At 42.5% G+C, this 13,287-nt stretch overlaps 1 pseudogene; it reads right to left on the reverse strand.

The window, feature by feature from the left end:
• Window positions 1–13,287, reverse strand: part of LOC140203094 (lysosomal dipeptide transporter MFSD1-like) — a 50,486-nt pseudogene that overhangs the window by 14,058 nt on the left and 23,141 nt on the right.

The following is a 13,287-nucleotide window of genomic DNA, read 5'->3' on the forward strand; positions in this document are numbered from 1 at the left end:
AGATCTTCTGGTACACAGCTTACAATGGTCTACTTTGAGGACTAATGATTACTCACCAAAATAGTTGACTACTAAAGATATTTGTTCCATATCTAAAAGCAATAACTTTTTTGCAAAGTTAAATCCTGAGCCACTGAATCTACCCACCACTTTTTGGGATTCCTGCTGCAGGACAACGTCAAGTCCCAGCTGCTTTGCACCACTTCTATCCAGGATGCCAACGATGAGGGCTGAGACAAAGCCAGGAACACACAACAAAGTTCCTGAGAAAATGAACAACAGGATATTCAGATTACTGCCAAAAATACACCAAAACAGATAGAAATCTGAAGTGGTCCCACAAGTGAGACGCGCTCTCGAGGTTCTACAATCGGCCATTATTCAGCATGCTAAAAGCTTGGCCTAAGATTTCAGCTTGGATTCAGAAGCCTGGGATCTCGAGTAACTGGAGAAGGGGAGATCAAGGGTCGGTGTCGCCACAGGAAACCCGTGTGTCGTTGGGGGAGTCGCAACATCTGCCGTGTGCCTGGGAACCCGGGATCTTTGCGATCTTTAGGCACAGAGCTCGAAAAAAGTGACGTAACAGACTTTTAATATCATAAACCAGCGAGTTGTTTGTTATGTCTCCCCGCTCATTGGAAAATGGAGTTACCTCTTTCTCCCTTATCAGGAGAGAGACAGCCTGCAGCACATTGAATTATTGAGTGAAGAATGTAGTCTTTGGGGTAACTGCAGGTCTGTGTCTTTGCTGTAGCTTTGCTCACGCTTGAGTGCTGGTAGCTGGTGCGCTTTATTTTTGCCGGTGGGGGAAGGGGGATTGTTGCTCGCTGCCGCTTATGCGTGGGAGGGAGGGGAGCTGGGGGGGGAGACTTTGGGGTTCTAACATTTAATTGTCGTTCATTCCTGGGACACTCCTCTGTTTTCGTGGATGGTTGCGAAGAAAAGCATTTCAGGATGTATATTTTATACATTTCTCTGACAATCAGCAAACTGTGTGGCAGCAACTCAATGCTCAAATGCACGCGCATACGTGTCGAAGAGGTTCCGTTGTTGGATGTGTGATGAAGGACACTCATGGATGTCGGGTCAGCAAGTACTGTGGATGAGGCCTGGTAGCCCACAGGTCATCTAGTTCCCAGACTGAATGGGTCCTGGGATTGCATGTCCATGCTTGCAGGAGACACAAGAGCTGCAGCCCCACCAGATACATGATTTGGCGACCAGGCCTGGAGTTCAGGATCCTGTCATTGGCAAATCCTGAGACCAGTATGAAAGATTGAAGCCTGAATGTTGATTGGAAGCCCGGAAGTTGAAGCCTGATGATGGTCGATGCCCTGGATTTACAAGTGTAACATGCTGTAAGGTTTCACGGCTAAGGCTAATGTAATGGCTTCTATGTAATGTTCCACTGTTAAGGTAATGGTTTCTCTGTAGCAGCAATGTTTGGGTTATGACTAGAGATAACAGGACTTTGGAATTCAGTGGCTATCCAATAGGAGAAATGTTCTATCTTGTGTGTCTGGGAGCTGGGTTTTTCGCGGTTTTTTGTCGCGGAGAGAGGAAGAGGGAAGACGCGTGTGGAGAGAGCTGGTAGACCACTGGATGGAGTGGGCTGGGATCTGAGGGTCTGAAGGTCGGCGACGTTCGGAGGAGACCAATGGTGGAAGAATGACTATTGAGTGAGCTCCAACGTATTTTTGACTTTCACTTGGGCCCTTTATTTTTTGGTTTTGTTTATTTTCATTACTAACCCTATATTCAGATTAAAATTCATAAAATCTATCACTTAATTGCATATGGGGTACTGTCTGATATTTTGTGTTGTGGGTTTGTAACTGGGGGTATGTTACACAGCATCCACACAAGCGTGATTACCCAGTTTGGCAGGGCCGAAGACTGACTCCCCTAGATGAACGTGAGCTGGGCCAGCCTGAGGGTTACACAAGTTTTGAATCTACTGGGGAATGAGAACCCCTTGTCCACGAATCTGCCTGAGGACGAGCAGCCTGTTCTGGGGTTGGAGGACTGTCTGTGTGGGTGTGTGGGAGGACAGAAAGGGCCTTGTTTTACAGTTGTTTTGTTATTGTTGTCTTCTGTTTTGTTGTATTCTCTGTTGTTCTGCTGAATGTTGTGGGCATGCTATGTTGACGCCGGATATGTGTGGTGACACTTGCGAGCTGTCCCCAGCACTGGTTGTTAATGGAAATGACACACTTCAGTTCATGTTTCAGTCTACTGTAGATGATATAAATTAATGAATCTGAACCACTGACCTCATTCTAAAATCACAAGGTGATCTAACTGGGAATTCTTTTAGCACCTAGAGATTCAAGAAAATCAAGCATCAAAGCTAATCAGGGGAAGTAACACTTTAACACTACTCCTTCCATGAAGCCTGCTGATTACTGGGAGGCGTGGAGGACTAAATCGGCCAATTTGATCCTAGCCTAGTCATGGGACAATTGATGACGTGTAATTAACCCACAAACTGGTACATCTTTGGACTGTGGGAGGAAATCCACATGGAGTATGTGCAAACTCTATATGCAGCAACTGGAATTGAACTGGGGTCACCTGTACTGTAAAATGTTATACGCTACCATACCATAGTGGCTGTGATGAAGAGAGGAGAGAGTTGGGAATGGCTTGGCCAGGCTTCATTGTCTACAGTATCTGGGTGGCTAGGATCAGTAGACGGACAGTTCGTAGCACCTTTCCCCCGATCAAGAACTGCTGAGGCAGGGTGTGGGAGACAGAGAATGGAGAGAACAAAGTAAAATTAGGGACAGGAATGATCTTGGCACTTTCTTCCCTCTGTTACAGCGGAAAGCCCTGCAAATAGCACCAAGCCATGACTTATAATCTATTGACATCACTGACAAGAACAGTTGTTATTGTCAATTTCAGTTACCCTTGACATGGTGGTGTCGATATACCTTCTGGAATCACTGTAGCTCATGTGATTATAGGTATTATCTGTGGTTCAGAGGGCTATTAGCAGTCAACCACATTGTATTGTGGTCTGAAGTCACACATAGACTAGACCAGTTAAGTAGTTGCTGAGGGACGTTAATGACTCAGATGAGTTTTACTTCAATACCATATATAACCATATAATAATTACAGCACGGAAACAGGCTATCTCGGCCCTTCTACTCCGTGCCGAACTCTTACTCTCACCTAGTCCCACCAACCTGCACTCAGCCCATAACCCTCCATTCCTTTCCTGTCCATATATCTATCCAATTTATCTTTAAACGACAACATCGAACCTGCCTCAACCACTTCTGCTGGAAGCTTGTTCCACACAGCTACCACTCTCTGAGTAAAGAAGTTCCCCCCTCATGTTACCCTTAAACTTTTGCCCTTTAACTCTCAACTCATGGCCTCTTGTTTCAATCTCCCCCATTCTCAATGGAAAAAGCCTATCCCCGTCAACTCTATCAATCCCCCTCATAATCTTAAACACCTCTATCAAGTCCCCCCTTAACCTTCTATGCTTCAAAGAATAAAGACCTAACTTGTTCAACCTTTCTCTGTAACTCAGGTGCTGATACCCAGGCAACATTCTAGTAAATCTGCTCTGTACTCTCTCAATTTTATTGACATCTTTCCTATAATTCAGTGACCAGAACTGTACACAATACTTACCAATGCCTTATACAATTTCAACATTACATCCCAAATCCTATACTCAATGCTCTGATTAATAAAGGCCAGCATACCAAAAGCTTTCCTCACCACCCTATCCACATGAGATTCCACCTTCAGGGAACTATGCACTATTATTCCTAGATCCCTCTGTGCTACAGCATTCTTCAATGCCCTACCATTTACCATGTAAGTCCTATTTTGATTAGTCCTACCAAAATGTAGCACCTCACATTTTTCAGCATTAAACTCCATCTGCCATCTTTCAGCCCACTCTTCTAACTGGCCTAAATATCTCTGCAAGCTTTGAAAACCTACTTCATTATCCACAACGCCACCTATCTTAGTATCACCTGCATACTTACTAATCCAATTTACCACCCCATCATCCAGATCATTAATATGCATGACAAACAACATTGGACCCAGTACAGATCCCTGAGGCACACCGCTACACACCGTCCTCCAATCTGACACGCAGTTATCCACCACTACTCTCTGGCGTCTCCCATCCAGCCACTGCTGAATCCATTTTACTACTTCGATATTAATGCCTAACAATTGAACCTTCCTAACTAACCTTCCGTGTGGAACCTTGTCAAAGGCCTTACTGAAGTCCATATAGACAACATCCACCGCTTTACCCTCGTCAACTTTCCTAGTAACCTCATCAAAAAATTCAATGAGATTTGTCAAACATGACCTTCCACGCACAAATCCATGTTGACTGTTCTTAATCAGACCCTGTCTATCCAGTTAATTATATATACCATCTCCAAGAATACTTTCCATCAATTTACCCGCCACTAACGTCAAACTCACAGGCTGATAATTGCTAGGTTTACTCTTAGAACCCTTTTTAAACAATGGAACCACATGAGGAATACGCCAATCCTCCGGCACCATCCCCGTTTCTAATGACATTTGAAATATTTCTGTCAGAGCCCCTGCTATTTCCACACTAACTTCCCTCAAGGTCCTAGGGAATATCTTGTCCGGACCTGGAGACTTGTCCACTTTTATATTCCTTAAAAGACCAGTACTTCCTCTTCTTTAATCATCATACTTTCCATAACTACCCTTCTTGTTCCTTTACCTTACACAATTCAATATCCTTCTCCTTAGTGAATACTGAAGAAAAGAAATTGTTCAAAACCTCCCCCATCTCTTTTGGCTCTGCACATAGCCGTCCACTCTGATTCTCTAAGAGACCAATTTTATCCCTCACTCTCCTTTTGCTATTAATATAACTGTAGAAACCCACCCTTTGGATTTATTTTCACCTTACTTGCCAAAGCAGCCTCGTATCTACTTTTAGCTTTTCTAATTTCTTTCTTAAGATTCTTTTTCATTCGTTATATTCCTCGAGCACCTCATTAACTCCAAGCTGCCTATATGTATTGTAGATCTCTCTCTTTTTCCGAACCAAGTTTCCAAGATCCATGGCTCTCTCAAACTTTTAACCTTTCCTTTCAACCTAACAGGAACATAAAGATCTTGTACCCTCAAAATTTCACCTTTAAATGACTTCCATTTCTCTATTACATCATTCCCATAAAACAAATTGTCCCAATCCACTCCTTCTAAATCCTTTCGCTTCTCCTCAAAGTTAGCCTTTCTCCAATCAAAAATCTCAACCCTGGGTCCAGTCCTATCCTTCTCCATAATTATATTGAAACTAATGGTATTGTGATCACTGGACCCGAAGTGCTCCCCAACACATACCTCTGTCACCTGCCCTATCTCATTCCCTAACAGGAGATCCAACACTGCCCCTTCTCTAGCTGGTATCTCTATGTATTGCTGCAAAATCTATCTTGCACACATTTGACAAACTCCAAACCATCCAGCCCTTTTACAGAATGGGCTTCCCGGTCTATGTGTGGAAAATTAAAATCTCCCACAATCACAACCTTGTGCTTACTACAAATATCTGCTATTTCCTTACAAATTTGCTCCTCCAGTTCTCGGTCCCCATGAGGTGGTCTATAATACACCCCTATAAGCGTCACTACACCTTTCCTATTCCTCAATTCCACCCAAATAGCCTCCCTAGATGAGTCCACTAATCTATCCTGCCAGAGCACCGCTGTTATATAACCTCTGACAAGCAATGCAACACCTCCCCCTCTTGCCCCTCCTATTCTATCACACCTGTAGCAATGAAATCCTGGAATATTTAGTTGCCAATCACACCCCTCCTGCAACCACATTTCACTAATAGCTACAACATCATATTTCCAGCTATCAATCCATGATCTAAGCTCATCCACCTTTCTTACAGTGCTCCTAGCATTAAAATAGATGCATTTAAGAAACTCTCCACCTCTTAATCTCTGTTGATCCTTAATGGAGCAAACAACTTTGTTATCTTTTTCTTCCTTGCCCCCTACATCTTTGGCCTGAGTGCTCTTGATCTCTGTCCCCTGCCTATCCTCTCTCACACACTGTCTACTAGCTTTCTCCATTTGTGAACTAGCCTCCTCTCTCCTAGTCTCTTTAATTTGATTCCCACCCCCCAACCATTCTAGTTTAAAGTCACCTTGGTAGCCCTCGCAAATCTCCTCGCCAGGATATTGGTCCCCCTAGGATTCAAGTGTAACCTGCCCGTTTTGTACAGGTCACACCAGCACCAAAAGAGGTCCCAATGATCCAAAAACTTGAATCCCTGCCCCCGCTCCAATCCCTCAGCCATGCATTTATCCTCCACCTCATTGCATTCCTATTCTCACTGTCACATAGCACAGGCAGTAATCCCGAGATTACTACCTTTGTGGTCCTTTTTCCCAACTCCCTTCCTAACTCCCTATATTCTCCTTTCAGGACCTCTCCCCGTTTCCTACCTATGTCATTGGTACCTATATGTACCACGACCTCCCACCTCTCCCTCCCACTTCAGGATATCTTGGATGCGATGTGATGACTTAATTCTATTTGACATTTTATTCCAAAATAGCTTTAAATAAATGAATTCAATTAAAATTATAAAGCTTGATATGGTGAGATTTAAACTAAATCCTTTGCAACAATCTTCCAGAAGACGCAAGTTTCAAATCATCATGTTTACAAACCGTTGAAAATTGTGGCATTAATTCAATTCATTTACTAGTTATGTCAGAATGAGATTTATACCAACATCCAATTTAACTATTTATCAGAAAATGACTCACGACATAGTTCTAGCATTATCTGGAAAGTTCAATTTGGTTAAAACTAATTATGAGAATAACAAATTGCACTCATTTAGTGTCTGTAACCAGTGTTTAGTAATCTGATTTAATGTGGTGATAGGAGAGCACAAGACTGATTTCACTTTCTTTGCACAATTTTCAAGTCCATGCCTTCAAGTCCATCATATTCATCCGTACCTGCCCAAAGAGTCCACTGCAGCCCAAAATGTGCTTCAAAAGATGGGGTGAATAAATAGCTGAAGACACTGCCAAGACGGGCGAAGGCCGCACTCAGCCCAAAGGCCAATGACAACTCCTTATCTTTGAACCAGAAAGCGATAATACGGTCCTGAACAACTGAAAGAGTGGAAAAGAAGAGAATGTGAGTGAGAAAAGGCACTGTTCAATTTAGAGCTAATGGATAAAGCTAGATTTATTATATCTGGCAGAATTAGCACAAAAATTACCATTAAAAATTATTTTATGGGTATGAATGCAGGTTTGGCCAGAAAAGTCCTTAGTTATTGTTCTTAGAAGTGTGGTCGACTGGATTTTATGAACTTCTTCCCCGCTCCAAGACTCTAGTCATCTTCTGAAGGACAATTAAAGATAGGCAGTAAACCCTGGCCTTACCAGCAATACTAATGTCCACTGAAATGTATGAAACAACATGTATCTAAGGGTACTTAACATATATCTAAGGGTCTGTCTTTGTATATACAAACCTCTAATGTATTTTTCCTTGAAGTCTGGTCACCTCACTATAGGAAGGATGTGGAAGCATTGGAAAGGGTACAGAGGAGATTTACCAGGATGCTGCCTGGTTTAGAAAATATACATTATGATCAGAGATTAAGGGAGTTAGGGCTTTACTCTTTGGAGAGAAGGAGGATGACAGGAGACATGATAGAGGTGCACAAGATAATAAGAGGAATAGATAGAGTGGATAGCCAGCACCTCTTCCCCAGGGCACCACTGCTCAATACAAGAGGACATGGCTTTAAGGTAAGGGGTGGGAAGTTCAAGTGGGATATTAGAGGAAGGTTTTTTACTCAGAGAGTGGTTGGTGCGTAGAATGCACTGCCTGAGTCAGTGGTGGATTCAGATACACTGGTGAAGTTTGAGAGACTGCTAGACAGGTATATGGAGGAATCTGAGGTGGGGGCTTATGTGGGAGGCAGGGTTTGAGGGTCGGCAGAACATTGTGGGCCGAGGGGCCCGTACTGTGCTGTACTATTCTATGTTCTATGTAAAATCCCTAAAGACTGGAGATGGGCGAATGTTGTCCCAGAATGTCAGCAGGGTGACCACACTTACCCTGGTAACTGTAGACCAGTAAGCTTCATGTGTATTGTAAGTAAGATGATGGAAACAATAATGAAGAACAAGTTGGAAAAGCAGCTGTTAAGAATGGGTACGTTAGCAGAAAGCCAGCATGGGTTCAGAGAGGGGAAATCACGTTTTACTAATATGCTGGAGTTCTCTGAAGAAGGAACTAAAATTTATGATAACAACAGAGCAGTTGGTATCATTCACGGACTTTTAGAAGGCTTTTAACAGGCAGCTTTGGGCCTGTACTCACTGGAATTTAGAAGAATGTGCGGGGGGGGGGAATCTCATTGAAACCCTCCGAATGTTAAAGGGAGAGGGTATCCAGAACAAGAGGGCACAGCCTCTAAGTTGAGGGGTGACCTTTTAGAACAGAAGTTAGGTGGAACTTTCTTAGTGAGCGAGTAGTGAATCTGTGGAATGTTGTGCTACAGACTGCGGTGGAGGCCAAGTCCGTGGGTACATATAAAGCAGAAGTTGATCATTTCCTGATCAATCAGGGCATCAGGGGATATGGCGAGGAGGCAGGTGTATGAGGTTGAGTGGGATCTGGGAACAGGCATGATGGAAAGGCGGAGCAGCCTCGATGGGCTGAATGGCCTAATTCTGCTCCTGTGTCTCATGCTCTTATGGTACCCCACAACAGGTTAATAATCAAATTACAGGAGATTGGCATTCAGGGCAAGGTGTACGAATGGGTGCAGAATTGGCTCAAAAACAGAAATCATTTTCTCACCGAGAAGATGTTAATAGTGAGGTTCTGCAGCGATGAGTTTTGGGGCTGTTACTGTTTTTAATTTCCATTAATGGTTTGGATAAGCACATAACAAACAAACTACTAAAGTTTACTGATGACACAAAATTAGGGGGAGTGGCTGATAATATTCTGGCAGCAGAATCAATACAGTTAGATCTAAACAAATCCAGATGTGGGCAGATAAATGGCAGGTGAAATTTAATGTAAGTAAATGTGAAGTATTACATATAGGAAGTAGAAATATTAGACATAAATATACAGTGGGGTTCTTGAGTTAGAAAGTGCACTGAATGAGAAGGATACGGGGCTCCTGGTAGACTCATCAATATCAACATCTAGACAATGCACAGAAGTGATTAGGAGGGCTAATGGAATGTTGGACGGTAGAATGCACTCAGTGGAGTTCAAGTCAAGAGATGTTCTTAAGCTGCATAATGCATTTGAGGGGCCACACCTTAAACACAGTGTACAGTTTTGGTTTCCATATCGTGCGAGGGATGTGAAGGCACTGGAGCGAGTCCAGAGAAGGGCGATGAGACTCATTCCAGGTCTGCAGCATAAGATAGATTGAAAGAATTAAATCTTGTTAGCCTAAGTAGATGTAGAATGAGAGGAGACTGATAGAAGTGTTCAAAATCATTAAGGATAAAGCGGATGACAGCTGCTACTTCAAAATTAATCCATCATCAAGGACACAAGGCCATAGGTGAAGACTGGTTAATGGAGATTTCAGACTAACATCAGGAAGCATTTCTTTACACAGTAAGTTGTGGAAACATGGAACAAACTATCCAGTTGTGTAGTTGAGAGTAGTACCTTAGAAACTCTCAAATCTAAACTCGATAGTTACTTCAATGCGATATCGGATAGGAATTTGGCAAGCTTTGTTGCACCAAATAGCCTGCTCTTGTCAAAAACTTTCTCATGTTCTTGGATAACTACAAGCATCCAAGCTCTCAATTTTTTCAAAAACTGATGTCACATTTTCATCCAGTCGTTTAGGAAGGAAAGGTAGAAATCAATTCAAAATAAAAGTAATTAAGATGCTGGACTGAATGAGTGAATAATTTTAACTCTTCAGAAAATCTGTACTAAGCTACTGACTATTCCTTGTCAGTCTGTTAACAACAGATTGAAACTGATACTTACGATAGAATGACCCACTGCTTGAGCCAACGAGAAGTTGGCCAATGATCATCAATGGCAGTAGGTAACTGGTGCCTTTGAAATGGGATCCTAAAGCAAAGGTAGCCAAGCCCAGCACAATAATAAAGTAGAACAAGATGACACCAACTACAGGGGAAAAGAAATAAGACTGTTCAATCAAAAGAACATCACAGAAGGTTTACTTCAATATTCAAGTTTCAAAAATTCAAAGTACGTTTACTCTCAAAGAATGGATACATTATATAACCTTGAGATTTGTTTGCTTCTAGGTAGCCAGAAACTTGAAAGAACCCAATTAACGAGAAAAAAAATAAAAGACCTACACCCAAATCACAAGAGAAAAGAAACAAAACAAAAATCATGCAAACAACTGTTAAAAGCTAGAGTCCATCAACATGTATTCCTGAACAACTAGTTTCTTCGGGAGATTATTTCATTCATTTACTACTTTTTAAAAAGCCTTTTCCTAAATCATTTTAAAAATGTTGGTGGACCCTTATCTTGAGCTCTGACCTAATTTGGAAAAAAATCATAATTTTGGTATCTATTTTGGTTGATGTTGTACACACTTAATTTATAGACTCTAAGAGTAAAAGATTTGGTCATCTTTTTGTTGTAGCTTACCTTTACATATCATTTCACTGTTGTTATGCTTTTCTCCTTTCTCTCATAAGCATACTAATACAGTTTATTCAAATTCAACATCAGTGAATAATTCATTTTTAAAATTTATTGATGGAGATACAGCACGGAAAGGGCCCTCCCGTCCCTTCGAGCGGCGCCGCCCAGCAATCGCCCAATTTAACCGAAGCCTAATCGCAGGACAATTTGCAATGACCAGCTAACCTACCAACGGGTCATCTTTGGACTGTGGGAGGAAACCGGAGCACCCAAAGGAAACCAATGCAGTCACAGGGAGAACGTACAAACTCCTTATAGGCAGCAGCGTGAATTGGACCCAGGTTGCTGGCACAGTAAAGTGTTGTGCTAAGCACTGAGCTACCGTGAGGAAATGAGGAAAACATAAATACGAGTTTGGACTCTCAACTGGCATGGGTGACCATGAAGTGCCAACCAACTCAAGCTTAAGATTCCATGTCCATTACAAGCAAAGGATTACATCAAAACTCTGAATGCTCTTGCATGGTGGAAAATAATTCAGTAGTTAATTGGGGGTGGGGGGGGGGAGAAGATCCAAGTACAACATCTCGGAGCCTCTGAGGCATACTGAGGTGGCATGGCAGTGTAGTAGTTAGTGCAATGTTTTTCAGAGCCAGCCGTAAAATCGATTGGGGTTCGATTCTGGCCATTGCCTGTAAGGAGTTTGTACATTACTCCCATGACCACGTGCATTCTCTCCTGGTGCTCTGGTTTCCTCCCACATACCAAAGACGCACAGTTAGTGTTGGTGAGTTGTAGGCATGCTGTGTTGGTGCCAAAAGCATGGTGACACCTGTGGACTTCCCAGCAAAGTCTTCGCTGATGTGATTTGATGCAAATGATACATTTCACTGTCTGTTTCTCTGCACATGAGACAAATAATGGTAATCTCCCTCTCTCATCCTTAATGATGGCAGCATGTGATTGCCAAAGTTGAGAATGAACAATTTCACCATCCTCCTGAAAACTCCCGATCACACATTTTAAGGAGCGCTGCCACAAGTAAGCAGCATTCATCATCAAAACCCTCACCCTCTTTTCACTAATACCATCGGGCAGGAGATACAGAAACCTTAGATCCAACATCACCAGGGTCAGAAACAGCGATCACTTTACACCCATCAGGCCCCTGAAATGGCATCAATAACTTCATTCATTATTCCTCTGAACCAATTCTACAACCTGCTGACTCGCTTTCAAGGACTCTCTGCAATTCATGTTTTGAGTACTAGATTTATTTTACAATTTGTCTTCATTCAGTGCAGTGGACACAGCCCAGTCTATCACGGGTAAAGCCCTTCCCAGCATTAAGCACATCTCCATGGCACCGCTGTCCCAGGAAGGCAGAAACCACTCACCCAGGCTGCACTCTTCTCACTGCTGCCATCAGGAAGAAGTTACAGGAATCTCAAGACCCACACTACCAGGTTCAGGGACAGTTATTACCCCTCAACCAGCAGGTTCTTGAACCAGAAGGATAACTTCACTCAAGTTCACTCATCTCATTACTGAAATGTCCCCACTACCCATAGACGCTCTTTCAAGGCCTCTTCATCTCACATTCTGGATATCTGTTGTTTATTTATTATTAGTATTGTTACGAACTGTAATGTTTTAGAAACAAACCTGCAGTAAGAGATATCACACTGGGTCAGGTTTTAATGTTAAAACTACTAACATTTATTAGTATCTACTTATAATATAGTAACGCAACCAAGATAAACACAAGTTATCAGTGTTATGTGTATATATGTGTGTAAATATAACTCCCAAACTATTGAGCTTGGGGGAACAAAGCCTAGAGTTTTGAGATGGTAAAGTAGGAACGTTCAATAATCCACGGAATAAATGATGGGAGAGAGATATTTATAATCCAGGGTGAAAGGTAGAGGAAAGATAAGTACAAAGTATTCCATAGGTCCCACGTCAAGTAAAATGAGATAACAGTCAACGTAGATCTTGTCTGTTGTGACGTTCCAAATCCACATACAAATTATCACTGAAAGTGACCTGTCACAGGAATATCGTCTTCCAGTGGTTACCACACAACATACCCAGGCAAGGGCTACACAGGTGGTCCCACAAGATACTCCCAAAATCCACTCCTATGGATTATACAAAATGACAGTCATACATTCGTTGTGCACTGCGTGCCAATGTTTAACCCACCCTTGTGCGCATAGGAGAGTTCCAAGCCTCAGCTGCGACAAGCTGAAGCTACCGGCTTCCCCAGTCTCTCTCTACTACTCTGTCTCCCTCTCTTTCTCTCTCTCTGTGTAAAAATCTGAAGCAAACATCTTCGGTCTGTGACTGACGTCAGAGTCCCGCCTCACTCAGGCGCTTAAAGCGACAGTCCACAGTAAATGAAACCTGTAGGTTTCTTTTGAATTTCCACAGTTTGTTGTCTTTTGCATATTGGATGTATGTCCATCCTGTTGGGTGCAGTCTCCCAGTGTAGAGTGCCCACCTGCTTCAAAACATCCACCATTGTCCCTGAACCAAAGAAAACCAAGGTAGCATGTCTGAATGATTGACGTCCTGTCACACTCACCT

Source organism: Mobula birostris, chromosome 9, assembly GCF_030028105.1.
Source record: "Mobula birostris isolate sMobBir1 chromosome 9, sMobBir1.hap1, whole genome shotgun sequence".
NCBI lineage: Eukaryota > Metazoa > Chordata > Chondrichthyes > Myliobatiformes > Myliobatidae > Mobula > Mobula birostris.